We start from the raw sequence: 19550 nt of genomic DNA on the forward strand, positions 1-19550 counted from the left end.
GCTTTGAAACTGGAGCTCAATCACAAGGAAAAGTTCTGAAGGAACTCAAACACCTGGAAGCTAAAGACCACCTTGCATAAGAATGCTTGGATCAGCCAGGAGATCAAAGAAGAACTGAAACAGTTCATGGAAACCAATGAGAATGAAGATACTTCGGTCCAAAACCTATGGGATACAGCAAAAGTTGTCCTAAGGGGGAAATACATAGCCATCCAAGCCTCCCTCAAAAAAATTGAAAAATCCAGAGTACACCAGCTGTCTCTACACCTTAAAGAACTGGAGGATCAACAACAAATCAAACCAACTCCACACATAAGAAGGGAAATCATCAAGATTAGAGCTGAGATCAATGAGGGAGAAACCAGAGATACAGTAGAACGTATCAATGAAACTAGAAGCTGGTTTTTTGAAAGAATCAATAAGATCGATAAACCATTGGCCACACTAATCCAAAAGAAAAGAGAGAAAGCCCAAATTCATAAAATTATGAATGGAAAGGGAGAGATCACAGCAAACACGATGGAAGTATAAATAATCATCAGAAGTTATAATCAACAGTTATATGCCAATATGCTTAGCAACCTAGATGAAATGGATGCATTCCTGGAAATATATAAACTACCAAAAGTGAACCAGGAAGAAATCGACAACCTGAATAGACCAATATCTAAAGGAGATTGAAGCAGTGATCAAAAAACTCCCAAGAAACTAGAGCCCAGGAACTGACAGATTCCCTGGGGAATTCTACCATACCTTCAAAGAAGAAATAACATCTAAACTCCTGAAGCTGTTTCAAAAAATTGAAGGAGAAGGAAAACGTCCAGACTCTTTCTATGAAGCCAGCATTACCCTGATCCCCAAACCAGGCAAAGAGCCTAAAAAAAGGAGAATTTTTGACCAATATCACTGATGAATATGGATGCTAAGATTCTCAACAAGATCCTAGCCAACAGGATCCAACAACACATTAAAAAGATTATCCACCATGACCAGGTGGAATTCATCCCTGGGCTACAAGGATGGTTCAACATTCGCATAACAATCAATGTGATACAACAAATTAATATGAGAAGAGAGAAGAACCACATGGTCCTCTCAATTGATGCAGAAAAAGCATTTGACAAAATCCAGCATCCGTTCCTGATTAAAACACTTCAAAGTATAGGGATAGAGGGAACATTCCTGAACCTTATCAAATCTATCTATGAAAGACCCACAGCAAATATCATCCTCAATGGGAAAAAGCTTAAAGCCTTCCTGCTGAGATCAGGAACAAGACAAGGATGCCCACTTTCACCACTCTTGTTCAACATAGATTTAGAAGTCCTAGCAACAGCAATCAGACAACAGAGAGAAATAAAAGGTATCCAAATTGTTAATGAAGAAGTCAAACTCTCTCTCTTCGCAGATGACATGATTCTTTATATGGAAAACCCAAAAGACTCCACCCCCAAACTACTAGAACAAATACAGCAATTCAGCCACGTGGCAGGATACAAAGTCAATGTGCAGAAATCAGTGGCTTTCTTACACACCAGTGGCTTTCTTATACACTAACAATGAAAATACAGAAAGGGAAATTAGAGAATAGATTCCATTTACTATAGCACCAAGACCCATAAGATACCTGGGTATAAACATAACCAAAGTGGTAAAGGATCTGTACTCAAAGAACTACAGAACACTCATGAAAGAAATTGAAGAAGACACAAAATGATGGAAGACCATTCCATGCTCTTGAATTGGAAGAATAAACATTGTTAAAATGTCTATACTGCCTAGATCAATCTATACTTTTAATGCCATTCCGATCAAAATTCCACCGGCATTCTTCAAAGAGCTGGAGCAAATAATCCAAAAATTTGTATGGAATCAGAAGACACTCCGAATCGCTAAGGAAATGTTGAAAAACAAAAATAAAACTGGGGGCATCATGTTACCTGATTTCAAGCTTTATTACAAAGCTGTGATCACCAAGACAGCATGGTATTGGCATAAAAACAGACACATAGACCAGTGGAACAGAGTAGAGAGCCCAAATATGGACCTTAAATCTATGGTCAATTACTCTTCAACAAAATAGGAAAAATATACAGTGGAAAAAAGACAGTGTCTTCAATAAATGGTGCTGGGAAAACTGGACAGCTATATGGAGAAGAATGAAACTTGACCATTCTCTTACACCATACACAAAGATAAACTCAAAATGGATAAAAGATCTCAACGTGAGACAGGAATCCATCAGAATCCTAGTGGAGAACATAGGCAGTAATCTCTTTGATATCAGTCCCAGCTAATTCTTTCAAGTTATGTCTCCAAAGGCAAAGGAAACAAAAGCGAAAATAAACTTTTGGGAATTCATCAAAATCAAAAGCTTCTGTACAGCCAAGGAAACAGTCAAAAAAACAAAGAGGCAACTCATGGAATGGGAGAAGGTATTTGCAAATGACAGTACAGACAAAAGATTGATATCCAGTATCTATAATGAACTCCTCAAACTCCACACACATGAAACAGGCAAACATACCAAAAAATGGGAAGAAGATATGAGCAGACACTTTTCCCATCAAGACATACAAATGGCTATCAGACACATGAAAAAATGTTCATCATCACTAGCCGTCGGGGAGATTCAAATTAAAACTACATTGAGATATCACCTTACACTAGTTAGAATGGCCAAAATTAACAGAACAGGAACCAACATGTGTTGGAGAGGATGTGGAGTAAAGGGAACCCTCTTACACTGTTGGTGGGAATGCAAGTTGGTGCAGCCTCTTTGGAGAACAGTGTGGAGATTCCTCAAGAAATTAAAAATAGAACTTCCCTATGACCCTGCCATTGCACTCCTGGGTATTTACCCCAAAGACACAGAAGTCGTGAAATGAAGGGCCATCTGTACCCCCAATGTTTATAGCAGCAATGGCCATGGTCGCCAAACTATGGAAAGAACCAAGATGCCCTTCAACGGACAAATGGATAAGGAAGATGTGGTCCATATACACTATGGAGTATTATGCCTCCATCAAAAAGGATGAATACCCACCTTTTGTAGCAACATGGACGGGACTGGAAGAGATTATGCTGAGTGAAATAAGTCAAGCAGAGAGATTCACTTATCATATGTTTTCACTTATTTGTGGAAAATAACAAATAGCATGTAGGACAAGGGGTGTTAGAGAGGAGAAGGGACTTCGGGTAAATTGGAAGGGGAGGTGAACCATGAGAGACTATGGACTCTGAAAAACAATCTGAGGGGTTTGAAGTGGCGGGGGTGTGGGAGGTTGGGGTACCAGGTAGTGGGTACTAAAGAGGGCACGGATTGCATGGAGCACTGGGTGAGGTGATAAAAAATGAATATTGTTTTTCTGAAAATAAATAATTTGAAAAAATTAAAAAAATATTTTTTTGGTCTATGTGCTCTTGAGTAGCCAAGGTGTGAGAGTTATTTTGGGCTAGAGAATTCGCATGTGTGGCAGTTTGTACAGATTGCAAAAGAGCTATAGTAGAAACAGTAGCTGTAGCAATTAGAGAAATTAATACAGTTATTCCAGCAATAAGTAACCCTATGAAGTGCTTAACTCTTTTCACCTGTGCCTGTAATTCTAACGCCAACTGGTACCCATAATTAGTATACCAGAGATCCCCACTTCCACCAGGAGAAGCACATATGGAGGTTGTATAGTTATAAACACTATCATGGGACCTGTGCCTGACGAAGGCAGGGACACAGGTAGACAATTTGTTAACACACAATGGTCATGATGGATATTATACAATAGATGTCCCCCTTGGAAAGAGGTGAGATCTATTGATCCTGAGCCCACTACCATTAAAAAATGACTAGAAACACAGGCATGCAATATCAGATTGAAGTCTTTTGTGGCAGTATAACCATTTCTGACTATTTGCACTCTAACTGGTCCCAGGGCAGCAACCAGTTTCCAGAGTTTTGTATGACACATCCCTCCGGCTTTAAGGGGGAAGACATCTTCTAATTATCCATCTGTTCTGACTGATTAACGTGAGGCAAGCCATCCTCTGTTGGAGACACGAGGATTTGACACCACCTTTCTGGAAACCAGAGTGGGGTGTTCTTATCCTGCAGAAAAACACAAACAAAATCTCCTCTGCGGAGGACAGGAATAGGACTCTTCCATACTCTGGTCAAGGGTTCCTTCCACTGAGCATATGGAAGTGGAGAAAATCAGGATGACAAAATCACTCAGCCGCTGTACAGCCGATATTATCCACATTTAAAAATTTTAAAATAGAAAAAAAAAGGGGGGACAAGATGGCGGCGGAATAGGAAGAGGCGCCTTTTCAGCTGGTACCCCAAAGTGAGCTGATTACCTAGCAAAGAACTCCAATCACCCATGAAATCAGCCTGAGATCAGAATTATACACGTCTGGATCTATGCAGGGGCAGAAGATGCCAGTGGGCAGGTAAAGCAGAATGGGAACTGTGGACTGATATCAGAAGATAAACAAAATGGGGAGGGAGCCACCAGTGGCGACCGGATGTAAAGTAATACCCCAATAGGAGCGAGAGTGCCCTGCGTCTGGGGACCAGCATTAACTTGGAGACTGGTTGAAAGCACTCCAAAAGAGCAAAGGATCGCGGGGGGAAATTGTGGGAATCGGGGAGGCTAGGGACAGGGACTTAACCCCGGTTCCAGACAGCATCCCCGGCGCTGAGGCAGAGAGAGTGCGGTGGAGAAACCAGCTCCTGGTCCCTAAGCCACCAGCGCGCCTCAGAGCGCGTGGGTTCCAGCTCCTGTGAGGGGATGGGAGCCGCGCCAGTCGGCAGAACGTGCGCTAGCCCTACCACAAAGCTCGAGATACGCGTGCACGTCCCTCAAGCTCCCCTGAGTTACAGAGGCCCAGCCGGCACTCTTTGACCCGCGCCATTGTTTCAAAGCCTAAGGCGCGCGCACGCGCGCGCGAAACTCTTCCCCAGACAGAGGCGGGCAAAAGCCCAGCCTGGGGCTTACGGACCAGCGCCCCATTCTCAGTGCCCCAGACGCGCGCCCAACCCACAGCCGCCTCTGAAAAGAGGTGCGCGCAAGCCGGGCACTCCCAGCCCAGGCCGGCAGTAAAATCTCAGTGTGCGATCGCTGCTTGGAACCTCTCTAGCGGTCAGGAGCTCCCAGACAGCCGCCACTGCCTTGGCTTTGAGTACAAGGAAAAGATCCTGTGCCCCCAGGGCCTGCAACTTGGAACATGCGCTACCAGCGGCCAAGGGGGAATTTATTCAGCTTCTGCACCCAGACTGAGGCTTCTCTCTGAGATGGAGATCAGGGTGCGGTTTGATTTCTTCTAATACTACAAAAACCATCAAAGGCGGTCAAGGTGAGAGGGAAAAAAGTGAACAAGCATAAAAACCGCCAGAGAACAAAAGCCTGAAAAAAACCAGTTTCCCCAGAGCCCACCCCCTTGAGAGGGGCAGGGGGACTCAACTCAGGAAACATCATTGACTGACAACCCACGTGGCAGGCCCCTCCCCTAGAAAACAAACCAAGAAAGAAAAAAAAAAAAGGACTACAAGAGAACCACCACTACTTCATAGGAAAACTTGTATTGTTCACTCGATTCCACTATTCCAGTTCATATTATTTTTTATTACACATAGGTATTTTTTAACCTATTTACCAAACAGCGAGCTATACAGTACATCAAATTCCATAATACCTTTCTAAACTGAATTTTTGATACATACACCTATGTTTTTCTTTTGCATTTTTATTATTTGAATTCCTTTTTTTAAAAATTTAGTTTAGTTTAGTCTAGTATATTCCTCTTTATTTTTATCCTCTAATATTCATATAGAGTTAACTTCAAAGTAATCCCCTTTCCCCAATCAATACTACCCCTATAGGTAAACCAATTTTTAATCCCCTTTATCTTAGGAAAGTTGAGTCCTTTAACAAAGATATCAAGACGATCCAGGAAAAATAAAAACAACCTTCCATGCACACACTGAGATTTATAAGAACTCTCCCATCTTCTTCCACCAGTGTCACTGTGTTTTTTGTGTTTGTCCTGATAGCATATAAATTTTGCACTTGTGGTTGTTTTTGACGAGATTCTTTCTTTATTTCCATATTTTTTTTCTTTCTCTGGCCATATAATTGTATCAGTCTTTTAACCACTTTTTGTTTGTCTACTTCTTAAATCTTACCTTGGGGCCCATCTGGGCTGAACCTTCTTTTTCATCTTCCCTTTCTTTCCAGTCTCTCTCTCTCTCTTTTCTTTTTCTTCTTCTTCTTTTCTTTTTTTCTTTTTCTTTTTCTTTTCTTTTGCCTCTCGTTTGGGTGGGGAATCTTGATTGCTCAGAAGTGTTCCAGGGTGCACCTTGACTGCACCAGAGATGATATATCCAGCTACATCTGTTCAGTCATCTCCCACCAAAATGACTAGGAGGAGGAATGCCCAACAGAAGAAAAATACAGAAGATGGACCTTCTGCAACAGAGCTAACAGCTATCAACATAGACAATATGTCGGAAAGAGAATTCAGGCTAAAAATTATTCAGGCAATAGCTAGGTTGGAGAAAGCCGTGGATGACCAAAGAGACTTGATTAGGGCCGAACTGAAAGCGACCAGACAGGATGTTCACAATGTTAGGGCGGAGGTTAAAGCTACCAGGGAGGAGATACACAATGCTCTCAATGAGTTCCAATCTAATCTAAACTCTCTCAAAGCTAGGCTAACTTAGAAGATAGAATTAGTGATCTGGAAGACAAACAGAGAGAGAAAAGATCGGGAGGAAGCCTGGAAAAAACAGCTTCAAAACAAACAAACAAAAAAAAAAACCAGAATCAGGGAAATAAATGATGCCATGAAGTGTTCCAACATCAGAATTATTGGAATCCCTGAAGGGGAGGAGAAAGAAAGAAGTCTAGAAGATATAGTGGAACAAGTCCTTCATGAAAATTTTCCCAATATCGTGAATGGAATCAGCACTCATGTACTAGAGGCTGAATGGTCTCCACCCAAGATTATACATTCCAAAATAACATCACGAGACCTGATAGTCAAATTGAGGAATTACAATTGTAGACATAATCTCAGGAAAGACGCCAGAGCAAAGAGGCTCCTTACTTACAGAGGGAAGCCCATCAGAATAACGTCAGACCTGTCCACAGAGACCTGGCAAGCCAGAAGAGCCTGGCAAGATATATTCAGGGCACTAAATGAGAAGAACATGCAGCCAAGAATACTTTATCCAGCAAGACTGACATACAAAATGGATGGAGAGATAAAGAGTTTCCAAGACCGGCAAGGCTTAAAAGACTATGCAACCACCAAGCTGATACTGCAGGAAATATTAAGGGGGGTTCTATAAAAGAGGAAAAATCCCAAGAATAGCATTGAACAGAAATATAGAGACAGTCTACAGAAAGAAAGACTTCAAAGGTAACTCGATGTCAATAAAAACGTATCTATCAATAATCACTCTCAATGTGAATGGCCTAAATGCACCCATAAAACGGCACAGGGTTACAGATTGGATAAACGACAGGACCCATCCATATGTTGTCTACCAGAGACCCATTTTGAACCTAAAGATACACACAGACTGAAAGTGAAGGGATGGAGAAGCATTTTTCATGCCAATGGGCCTCAAAAGAAGGCTGGGGTAGCGATTCTCATATCAGATAAATTGGACTTCAAACTAAAGACTGTAGTCAGAGATACAGAAGGACACTACATAATCCTTAAAGGGACTATCCACCAAGATGATCTAACAATTGTAAATATCTATGCTCCCAATATGGGAGCAGCCAATTACTTAAGAAAACTGTTAATCAAGATAAAGAGTCATATTGATATGAATACACTAATCGTAGGAGATCTTAACAAGCCTCTTTCAGAATTAGACAGATCATCGAAGCAGAAAATCAATAAAGAAACAAGAGCATTGAATGACACATTGGACCAGATGGACCTCATAGATATATACAGAACATTCCACCCTAAAACAACAGAATACTCATTCTTCTCAAGTGCACATGGAACCTTCACAGAATAGACCACATACTGGGTCACAAATCAGGACTCAGCTGATACCAAAAGACTGAGATGATTCCCTGCATATTCTCATCACAATGCTTTGAAACTGGAGTTCAATCACAAGGAAAAGTTCAGAAGGAACTCAAACACCTGGAAGCTAAAGACCACCTTGCTTATAAATGCTTGTATCAAACAGGAGATCAAAGAAGAACTGAAACAATTCATGGAAACCAATGAGAATGAAGACACTTCGGTCCAAAACCTATGGGACACAGCAAAGGCGGTCCTAAGGGAAAATACATAGCCATCCAAGCCTCCCTCAAAAAAAAATGAAAGATCTAGAACACATCAGCTGTCTCTACACCTTAAAGAACTGAAAAATCAACAACAAATCAAACCAACTCCACACATAAGAAGGGAAATCATCAAGATTAGAGCTGACATCAATGAGGGAGAAACCAGAGATACAGTAGAACGTATCAATGAAAATAGAAGCTGGTTTTTTGAAAGAATCAATAAGATCGATAAGCCACTGGCTACACTAATCCGAAAGAAAAGAGAGAAAGCCCAAATTCATAAAATTATGAATGAAAAGGGAGAGATCACAACTAACACCAAGGAAGTAGAAACAATCATCAGAAGATATTGTCAACAGTTATATGCCAATAAGCTTAGCAACCTAGACGAAATGGATGCATTCCTGGAAAAATATAAACTACCAACATTGAGCCAGGAAGAAATCGACAACCTGAATAGAATGATACCTAATAATGATATTTAAGCAGTGATCAAAAACCTCCCAAAAAACAAGAGCCCAGGACCTGACGGATTCCCTGGGGAATTCTACCAAACCTTCAAAGAAGAAATAACACCTATTCTTCTGAAGCTGTTTCAAAAAATTGAAGCAGAAGGAAAACTTCCAGACTCTTTCTATGAAACCAGCATTACCCTGATCCCCAAACCAGGCAAGGACCCTACCAAAAAGGAGAATTTTAGACCAATATCACTGATGAATATGGATGCTGAGATTCTCAACAAGATCCTAGCCAACAGGATCCAACAGCACATTAAAAAGATTATCCACCATGATCAGGTGGGATTCATCCCTGGGCTACAAGGATGGTTCAACATTCACAAATCAATCAATGTGATACAACAAATTAATATGAGAAGAGAGAAGAACCACATGGTCCTTTCAATCGATGCAGAAAAATCATTTGACAAAATCCAGCATCCGTTCCTGATTAAAATGCTTCAAAGTATAGGGATAGAGGGAACATTCCTGAACCTCATCAAATCTATCTATGAAAGACCCACAGCAAATATCATCCTCAATGGGAAAAAGCTTAAAGCCTTCCTGCTGAGATCAGGAACAAGACAAGGATGCCCACTCTCACCACTCTTGTTCAACATAGATTTAGAAGTCCTAGCAACAGCAATCAGACAACAGAGAGAAATAAAAGGTATCCAAATTGTTAATGAAGAAGTCAAACTGTCTCTCTTCGCAGATGACATGATTCTTTATATGGAAAACCCAAAAGACTCCACCCCCAAACTACTAGAACTCATACAGCAATTCAGCAACGTGGCAGGATACAAAGTCAATGTGCAGAATTTAGTGGCTTTCATATACACTAACAATGAAAATACAGAAAGGGAAATTAGAGAATCGATTCCATTTACTATAGCACCAAGAACCATAAGATACCTGGGAATAAACCTAACCAAAGAGGTAAAGGATGTGTACTCGAGGAACTATAGAACACTCATGAAAGAAATTGAAGAAGACACAAATAGATGGAAGACCATTCCATGCTCTTGGATCGGAAGAATAAATATTGTTAAAATGTCTATACTGCCTAGAGCAATCTATACTTTTAATGCCATTCCGATCAAAATTCCACCGGCATTCTTCAAAGAGCTGGAGCAAATAATCCTAAAATTTGTATGGAATCAGAAGAGACCCTGAATCGCTAAGGAAATGTTGAAAAACAAAAATAAAGCTGGCGGCATCAGCTGATTTCAAGCTTTATTACAAAGCTGTGATCACCAAGACAGCATGGTACTGGCATAAAAACAGACACATAGACCAGTGGAACAGAGTAGAGAGCCCTGATATTGACCCTCAACTCTATGGTCAATTAATCTTCGACAAAACAGGAAAAAATATACAGTGGAAAAAAGACAGTCTCTTCAATAAATGGTGCTGGGAAACTGGACAGCATATGTAGAAGAATGAAACTCGACCATTCTCTTACACCGTACACAAAGATCAACTCAAAATGGATAAAAGACCTCAATGTGAGACAGGAATCCATCAGAATCCTAGAGGAGAACATAGGCAGTAACCTCTTTGATATCAGCCACAGCAACTTCTTTCAAGATACGTCTCCAAAGGCAAAGGAAACAAAAGCGAAAATAAACTTTTGGGACTTCATTAAATCAAAAACTTCTGCACAGCAAAGGAAACAGTCAAGAAAACAAAGAGGCAACCCACGGAATGGGAGAAGATATTTGCAAATGACAGTACAGACAAAAGGTTGATATCCAGGATCTATAATGAACTCCTCAAACTCAACACACACGATACAGGCAAACACATCAAAAAATGGGCAGAAGATCTGAACAGACCCTTCTCCAATCAAGACATACAAATGGCTATCAGACACATGAAAAATGTTCATCATCATTAGCCGTCGGGGAGATTCAAATTAAAACTACATTGAGATATTACACCTGTTCGAATGGCCTAAGTTAACAAAACGGGAAACAACATGTGTGGGAGAGGATGTGGAGAAAGGGGAACCCTCTTACACTGTTGGTGGGAATGCAGTTGGTGCAGCCTCTTTGGAGAACAGTGTGGAGATTCCTCAAGAAATTAAAAATATAGCTTCCCTATGACCCTGCAATTGAACTCCTGGGTATTTACCCCAAAGACACAGATGTCGTGAAAAGAAGGGCCATCTGTACCCCAATGTTTATAGCAGCAATGGCCACGGTCGCCAAACTATGCAAAGAACCAAGATGCCCTTCAAGGGATGAATGGATAAGGAAGATGTGGTTCATATACACTATGGAGTATTATGCCTCCATCAGAAAGGATGAATACCCAACTTATGTAGCAACATGGACGGGACTGGAAGAGATTGTTCTGAGTGAAATAAGTCAAGCAGAGAAAGTCAAATATCATATGGTTTCACTTATTTGTGGAGCATAACCAATAGCATGGAGGACAAGGGGCGTTAGAGAGGAGCAGGGAATTTGGGTAAATTGGAAGGGGAGGTGAACCGTGAGAGACTATGGACTCTGAAAAACAGTCTGAGGGGTTTGAAGTGGCGGGGGGTGGGAGGTTGGGGTACCAGGTGGTGGGTATTATAGAGGGCACGGCTTGCATGGAGCACTGGGTGTGGTGAAAAAATAATGAATAATGTTTTTCAAAAATATATAAATTGGAAAAAAATCAGTAAAAAATAATAATAATAATAATTATAAAATTATCTATGTGTAAAAAAATATATATGAACCGGAATAGTGGGAACGAGTGAACAATACAACTTTTCCTATGAAGTAGTGGTTGTTCTCTTGCAGTCCTTTTTTTTTTTTTCTTTCTTTCTTGGTTTGTTTTCTGGGGCAGCGGCCTGCCTCGTGGGTTGTCAGTCATTGATGTTTCCTGAGTAGAGTCCTTCCACCTCCCTCAAGGGGGTGGGCTCTCAGGAAACTTGTTTTTTTCAGGCTTTTGTTCTCTGGCGGTTTTTATGCTTGTTCACTTTTTTCCCTCTCACCTTGACCGACTTTGATGGTTTTTGTCGTATTAGAAGAAATCAAACCGCACCCGGATCTCCCTCTCAGAGAGAAGCCTCAGTCTGGGTGCAGAAGCTGATTAAGTTCTCCCTTTTCCATTGGCAGAGCAGGTTCCATGTTGCAAAACCTGGGGGCACAGGATCTTTTGCTCTTACCCAAAGCCAAGACAGTGACGGCTATCTGGGTGCTCCCGATCGCCACAGAGGTTCCAAGCAGCCATCGCACACTGAGATTTTGCCGCCGGCCGGGGCTGGGATTGCCCGGCTTGGGCGCACCTCTTTTCAGAGGCGGATGTGGGTTGGGCGCGCGTCTGGGGCACTGAGAATGGGGCGCTGGTCCGTAAGCCCCAGGCTGGGCTTTTGCGCGCCTCTGTCAGGGGAAGAGTTTCAGGCGCACGGCTTATGCTTTGAAACAATGGTGCAGGTCAAAGAACGCCATCCGGGCCTTTGTAACTCAGGGGAGCATGAGGGACAGGCTGGGCTTTTATGCGCCTCTGTCAGGGGAAGAGTTTCAGGCGTGTGGCTTAGGAGAGTGAAAGAGTGCAGGCCGTACCTTTGTAACTCAGTGGAGCATGAGGGACGTGCACGTGTATCTCAAGCTTTGTGGTAGGGCTAGCGTGCATCCTGCCGTCTGGCGTGGCTCCCATCCCCTCACGGGAACTAGAACTCACGCATTCTTTGCGCGCTGGTGGCTTAGGGACCAAGAGCGGTTTCTCCGCCGCCCTCTCTCTGCCTCAGCACCGGGGAGGCTTTCTGGATCCGGGGACTTAAGCCCCTGTCCCTGGCTGCCCCAATTCCCACAATTTCCCCCCATGATCCTTTGATCTTTTGGAGTGCTTTCAACCAGTCTTCAAGTTAATGCTGGTACCCAGATGCAGGGCACTCTTGCTCGTATTGGGGTATTACTTTCCAACCGGTTGCCTCTGGTGGCTCCCTCCCCCTTTTGTTTATCTTCCGATATCAGTCCGCCGTTCCCATACCCCTTTACCTGCCCACTGGTGTCTTCTGCACCTGCATAGATCCAGACGTGTATAATTCTGATCTCAGGCTGATTTCATGGGTGATCAGAGTTCTTTGGTAGGTAATCAGCTCACTTTGGGGTACCGGCTGAAAAGGCGCCTCTTCCTACTCCCCCACCATCTTCAATCCAAGTCACAGATATCTTAAGAAAAAAAAAATCCGTAGTCTGGAAGAGCAAACATTAGAGAACCAGCAATGTTTAAAATAAGACAAAACATTAAGAGACACAACATTACAACTTCCTCAGTTCATCTAGTCCCATGTAACTAATTCTGATTTACTCTGAATGCAGCTTTTACTTCTGGAAATTTTTACCCATTTCAGTTCCCAGGATTTTAACATATCAAAGATCTGTATTTGTCCAGAACATCTCCCATTTGACTTTCCTTTAGGGCAGTTACCCAAATGTAAGGCAGGGTTTGTCCTTGGTTTAACAGTACTGAGTAACTTAGCATATCAAGGAAAGGCCTTGAGTCAAAGAGGCCTCATTTACAACTCTGGACAGGCAAAGAGAAAACCATTTACCTTTTCGTTAACAGCAGATCAATTAATCTAAGAAAATTTTGTCCTTTTGAACAGAGACAATTTCAGTCTTATACCAATGTACCTTTAAACCCATTCTTTTTTTTTCAGAAAAACATTATTCATTATTTTTTCACCACACCAATGCTCCATGCAAGCCGTGCCCTCTATAATACCCACCACCTGGTACCCCAACCTCCCACCCCCCCGCCACTTCAAACTCCTCAGATTGTTTTTCAGAGTCCATAGTCTCTCATGTAAACCCATTCATTTTAATCTTAGTCTGTCCTGACCATAGCTAAAATTCCTTTTCTGAAGATTTCCCTTCACAAACCTTCTACAACGTTCCTTTGCATTCAGGTTTTGTCCCAAGTCATTTCCTTTCAAACAACCATCTCATTTAGGACAAAATTACCATCTCTTACCCTCAACAAATTGTATTCCCATTCCTTAAATCTTTCTTACATATCTCCTACTTTCCTACATACAGGGTTGCTTTCTCATTTCCAACAGCCTTTCTAAATCAGTGTCTTTCCTTTTTTTTCTTCCTAAGACAGTGAGTTTTCTGGAATTCCCTCCCATCATTCATGATGTTGCAGACAAAGGGAGGGGGATCTTTCAGATGCTATCCCTTGTGAGAACTTAGGAGTGTCTTAGCTAAGGTCTGTCCGCATAAACCCCAGACCAGGCTCCTCCGTGGAGTAGATGACCGTTATGCCATATGATGCCCCACGAGACTCAGGGTGCATCCCACTCAGACTCCGCAGCTGAAGCAGTGGAGCCATACAAACACATTCACACAGTCAGGCACTCTTCAGATTCAAACAGGTTGGACACCCTCCCCTTTGGGTATCCCTGGCTAATGGGAGGTGATCAGTCTCCCCTTCCATTCTTTATGAATGGGTATAGCTCAAACAGTGGCCCTGGGGCTGTTACAACATAATTCAGTTAAGCACAAAACATGTTTACCAACAGATTTAAAAAGCACAAACCTAGTTCCAGTGACCAGCGCTCAAGCATTTTATCCCATTTGATTTAAAGTTTCATGTTAGCAAGACTTTGAAAGCTGCTTTAACAATTAACCATTAAAACTTTGAGACAGATAATTAACCATCAGTTTAGTCATCTCTTTGCTAACAGATTTCAACAGATTTTAACACATATTTTAACAGATTTTAACAAATAGCACGAGCTTATTTGACTTTAAGTAAAAACTCTGAAGTTTCACATTTACTACTGTTAACTCAAAAGACATGTTCATCCTAATTAACCCAAAAAAACTTACCTTAGTTCAAATACTGATTTACGTTCCACATGGGTCCACTCCGTTTTGAATGTTTACCTGAGACCCAGGTGGGAAGATCCGGAGTGTGGGGTGTTAGGTCAAGGGGCACTTTTCTTGTTTCCTGACAGTGAAGAACAGAACAAAGTGCAACATGAAGGCAGAGAAAATGTTCCTAGTTCTAGAGCACATCAGCTCCAAGAGAGGAGCAGACGCCATGCTTTCCTGCCAGCAAGGTGGGGAGGGGTTAAGCAGTCCAAGTCCGGCCAGAGAAGACGGGGATATTTTCCCAAAACAAAGAGAGTTTTGGCAGCTGCTTGGGAATATTCCCTACAGTCTCTGTCTTGAGTTAGACTAACCCCAGTTGGCTTCAGTTATAGACATTAACATGGGAAGTGAGGGAGAAGCCCCACGTGTATTAGGAGGAACAGAGAGAGATAAAGTCAGAATCCCCTTTGCTAGGGATGGCCCAGCAACCTGGGTATACTAGAAGAAGCCTTATTTACATAATTATAAATTACAAAGAGAATCATGAGAGGCTATAGAGTTTAACTCTATGGAATGTTGTGGATCTAAAGCCTCTTGAATATCTTCCCAAACTTTCATGGTTCATTCAGGGCAAGCACATGGTCCTCTAATTCTCAACTGATTTTTAATTTCTTGCCCTACTTTCTGCCAAATTTGTAAATTTACTGTTCTTTCTTTAGGAAACCAAGGACAAAAATCAGACACCACACCAAAAAATTGCTGTAAGGTCTTCTTTGAGTGCTTAACCCCTTCTGCTTTAAAAGGGCCTGCAATGCCGTAACATAAAGATCCCTCTATTCCATAGACTGTGCTTGCCCCATGTTATTATACTCCTGCTGTCGCCTGTCAACCTGGGCTCCTCTTACCTGAATCTTGATAACCATTCACCTGTACTTGTACACTCCCTTGAAATGTGCTCACGGTCCCTGTTCAGGCACCACTTGTCGAGGCTGGATGACAAATCGACCAGGAAAACGTGAGGGTAAGAGGATGGTGAAAAGAAATTAAGAGACAAAGAGATAGGGACAGGAGGAACACTGAGGAGGATGTCCAACAGTGCCAATTTTATTCCACATCTTACAAGCATTTATAAGGCAGACCACAATAGGAGGAGTAATGCATGAGTATCTAGTCAGGTGACTGCAAGTTCCTATAACAAGTTTACATTAACTACAAGCAAATCTCGCGATGCCAGGTAGTCACAGCTAATGCCATTAGCAAGACAATCAACCAGGAAGTGGGTTATGGGAGGTACAGGAAGAACAAGGACCAACTAAGAATTCATGACCCTGACCACATTATTCCCTTCTGTAGGGAGAGCATGTGGGAAGTCACACAGGTGAGCGCACAACACATAGCACAGACCCTTTCTCAGTGTTACTCAACTTTCCTATCCTTAACCCCTTATCAAGGTGTCCGGACTTTAAAGGAGACACAAGTCAGGGCCTGGTTTGACCCACGTCTCCAACCATGCTGTAGCCTCCAACAGGGCCTTCAGGTTTTTCCATATCTAGTCTGTCACAAATAATGTAATAAACATAAAAGTACATATGTCTCTCCAAACATTTGAGTATATTCCCCAAAAGTAGTATTGCTGGACCATATGATAGTTCTATTTTAAGTTTTTGAGGAACCTACATACTGTTTTCCATAGACTATACCAGTTTAAAATTCTACTGAAAAAAGAAATTTTTAAAAAATAGAAATTAAAAATAGATCTTCCCTATGACCCTGCAATTGCACTACTGGGTATTTACCCCAAAGACACAGATGTAGTGAAAAGAAGGGCCATCTGTACCCCAATGTTCATAGCAGCAATGACCATGGTCGCCAAACAGTGGAAAGAACCAAGATGCCCTTCAACGGATGAATGGATAAGGAAGATGTGGTCCATATACACTATAGAGTATTATGCCTCTATCAGAAAGGATGAATACCCAGCTTTTGTAGCAACATGGATGGGACTGGAAGAGATTCTGCTGAGTGAAATAAGTCAAGCATACAGAGTCTATTATCATATGGTTTCATTTATTTGCGGAGCATCAGAAGTAACACAGAGGACATGGGGAGATGGAGAGGAGAAGGGAGTTGAGGGAAATTTGAAGGGGAGATAAACCATGAGAGACTATGGACTCTGAAAAACAACCTGAGGGTTTTGAAGGGGTGGGGCATGGGAGGGTGGGAGAGTTTGGTGGTGGGTATTATGGTGGGCACATATTGCATATAGCACTGGGTGTGGTGCAATGAATTCTGTTACACTGAAAAGAAATTAAGTTTAAAAAAAAGAAATTCAGAGAAGATGAAAAGAAACAGAGAAAAAGCATTAAAAAGGAGAAAAAAGAAATAAAAGAATTTTATCTGAAAAATTAACAAGTCGTCAGTCCACACCTAGAGCTCAATATATAATTTTCCTCTGATGCTGGGATTATATAGTTTTATAGGATCCATAGGATTGTCACCTACTTGTTCTTCCCTCCTTTTGTCCTGGGAAGGCGCCAGCCAAGCTGATTCTCAGGTAACTCCAACTGTGATTTGTCCCACCTCCTGTCAGTAGGATGAGCTCAGTGGAAACTGTTCCTCTGCACGATTTTTTTTTAACCCTAGAGTCTTTCTGTACCTTTTCAGAGGATCAGAACAAAAATGGTCTCACCCAAACCTCTGACCCAGAGCATAAAATTCACAATCTTCCCTCTTTAAAAACCCTCCAGGACATACACAGTCTCCTCTTACATATGCACTGCCAAAACCCACAACCTCCTGTTGTGTTCAACCACAGCAACTCTCTCAAAGGCAGTCTCAAGGGCCTGGGAGTGCTACTGCCCTTTGTGATTCTCAAACTGTGAGTGGTCACATGCTCACCCAGGCATCCAAACCTCCTGAACCATCTGGGTGCTGCTCTATAGCCCTGTGAGCTTTTGCCCAGGTTCAGGTGCAGGTTCCAGACTTTTTCAGGCTGCATAAGAGTGATTATTGACCAGCCCAGCTGGTGGTTTTTGGTGATCCAAACTAAGAGTCACTTTCTGGGCTTGCTGACAATAACCTGTTTCCTGGCTCCATTGCTCAGGCCCTCTACTGATTCAGGAAGACATTTTTGCTCTGTTGTTCCTCATATCCTGAGACCACAATGCCCTACCTAGACTTCTGCCTCTTCATTTCCAGACCCCTTTCAGAGAAGGATGTCTCTCCTGAAAGTAGACTTCTAAGGGTTCCAGCTTTGTGTTCTGGTGTTATATCAGTTTCCAGGAGCCAGCTCATGGTGGCTTCCAGGAGCTAGCTTATGGTGGTCTCCCTCCACTTTTCTTTATTTCCAATATCTCTCTGATGATTCATGACTCTGCACATCCTAACTTGCAAAAAACTATCGCTTTTCTGCTTGTAACAATCCAGATATATATTCTTACATCTCAGGCTGATTTTGTGTGTGTTCAAAATGGTTTGGTAGATATCCAGTTAAATTCAGGAGACCAGTTGAAATGGGGTCCCCTAACGCTTCACCATCTTGCCTCCTTCTTTTATTTTTTTGTTTAAATTCAATTAACCAACATACAGTACATCATTAATTTTTGGTGTAGAGTTTAATGATTCATTAGTTGCATATTACACCCAGTGCTCATCACATCACATGTTAGTTTCTGTTTGTCCTGGAAGCTCTTTATCTCTCCTTCCATTATAAATGACAACCTTGCTGGATAAAGTATTTTTGCATATGTGGTTTACTCATTGCAAACCCTGGATATATCATGCCAGCCCTTTCTGGCCTGCCAGGTCTCTGTGGCTAGGTCTTCTGCCAGTCAAATGTTCCCACCCTTGTAGGTAAGAACCTCTTGTCTCAAGCTGATTTCAGGATTTTCTCTTTATCTCTGAAATTTACAAGCTTCACTGTTATATGTTGGAGAGTTGATCTATTTTTAAAGGTTTTGAGAAGGTTTCTCTGTGTCTCCTGGATGTAAATGATGCCTGTTTCCTTCTCCAGAGTGAGGAAGTTTTGAGCTATGATCTGCTCAAGTATACCTTCTGTCCATCTCTTTGTCTTTCCTTTTCCTCTTGGATCCCAATTATTCTAATATTGTTTTGCTTTGTGGTATTGCTGATTTCTTGAAGCCTCCCCTCGTGCTCCAATAGAAGGTTTTCCTATCCTTTCCTCAGCTCCTTAATTTTCATCATTTTCTCTTCTATATCAATGACTTTCCCTTGAGCATCCTTTATTCTAGCAGTGGGAGCCCTCATTGTTGATTGCATCAGCAATACATTTTTTTTGTTTCAACTTGTTTAGATCTTAGTTCTTTTACTTCTCCAGAAAGGGATGCTTCTTCAAGTCCAGCTAGTATCTTTATAATCATTGCTCTGAATTCTAATTCCAAAATTTTACCAACACCCATGCTTATTAAGTCTCTGGCAGTAAGTGCTACTTCTTGTTTTTTTCTGGAAATTTTTCCTTCTGGTCATTTTGTCCAAAAAGTACTAGGTGAACAAGAGAACAGCAACAATAACAAAATAAGTTAATCAATCAATTAATTAATTAATTAATATCTCAATCATAGCCCTATTGAAATATACACTAGACAAATCAGAAGAGATCAGAAATCAAAAAGGACAAAACAGGACAAGAAAAAGAATAATCAAATAGGTAAATAGAGCAAGGTGATACCCTTGGCTCTGGGTATATTTTTATCTATAGATTCTAGATCCCAAATTCATAAAAAAAGAAAAACTTTATATATAATATAATATGATATAATATAATATAATATAATATAATATAATATATAAATTTAAAATATATAAAAAATCCAGTGGTAGGTATTAGAGAGGGCATGGATTGCATGGAGCTTTGGGTGTGGTGCAAAAACAATGAATACTGTTATGCTGAAAAGAAATTTAAA

The sequence above is a fragment of the Neovison vison genome, chromosome 1 (genome assembly GCF_020171115.1).
Source record: "Neovison vison isolate M4711 chromosome 1, ASM_NN_V1, whole genome shotgun sequence".
Taxonomy (NCBI): domain Eukaryota; kingdom Metazoa; phylum Chordata; class Mammalia; order Carnivora; family Mustelidae; genus Neogale; species Neogale vison.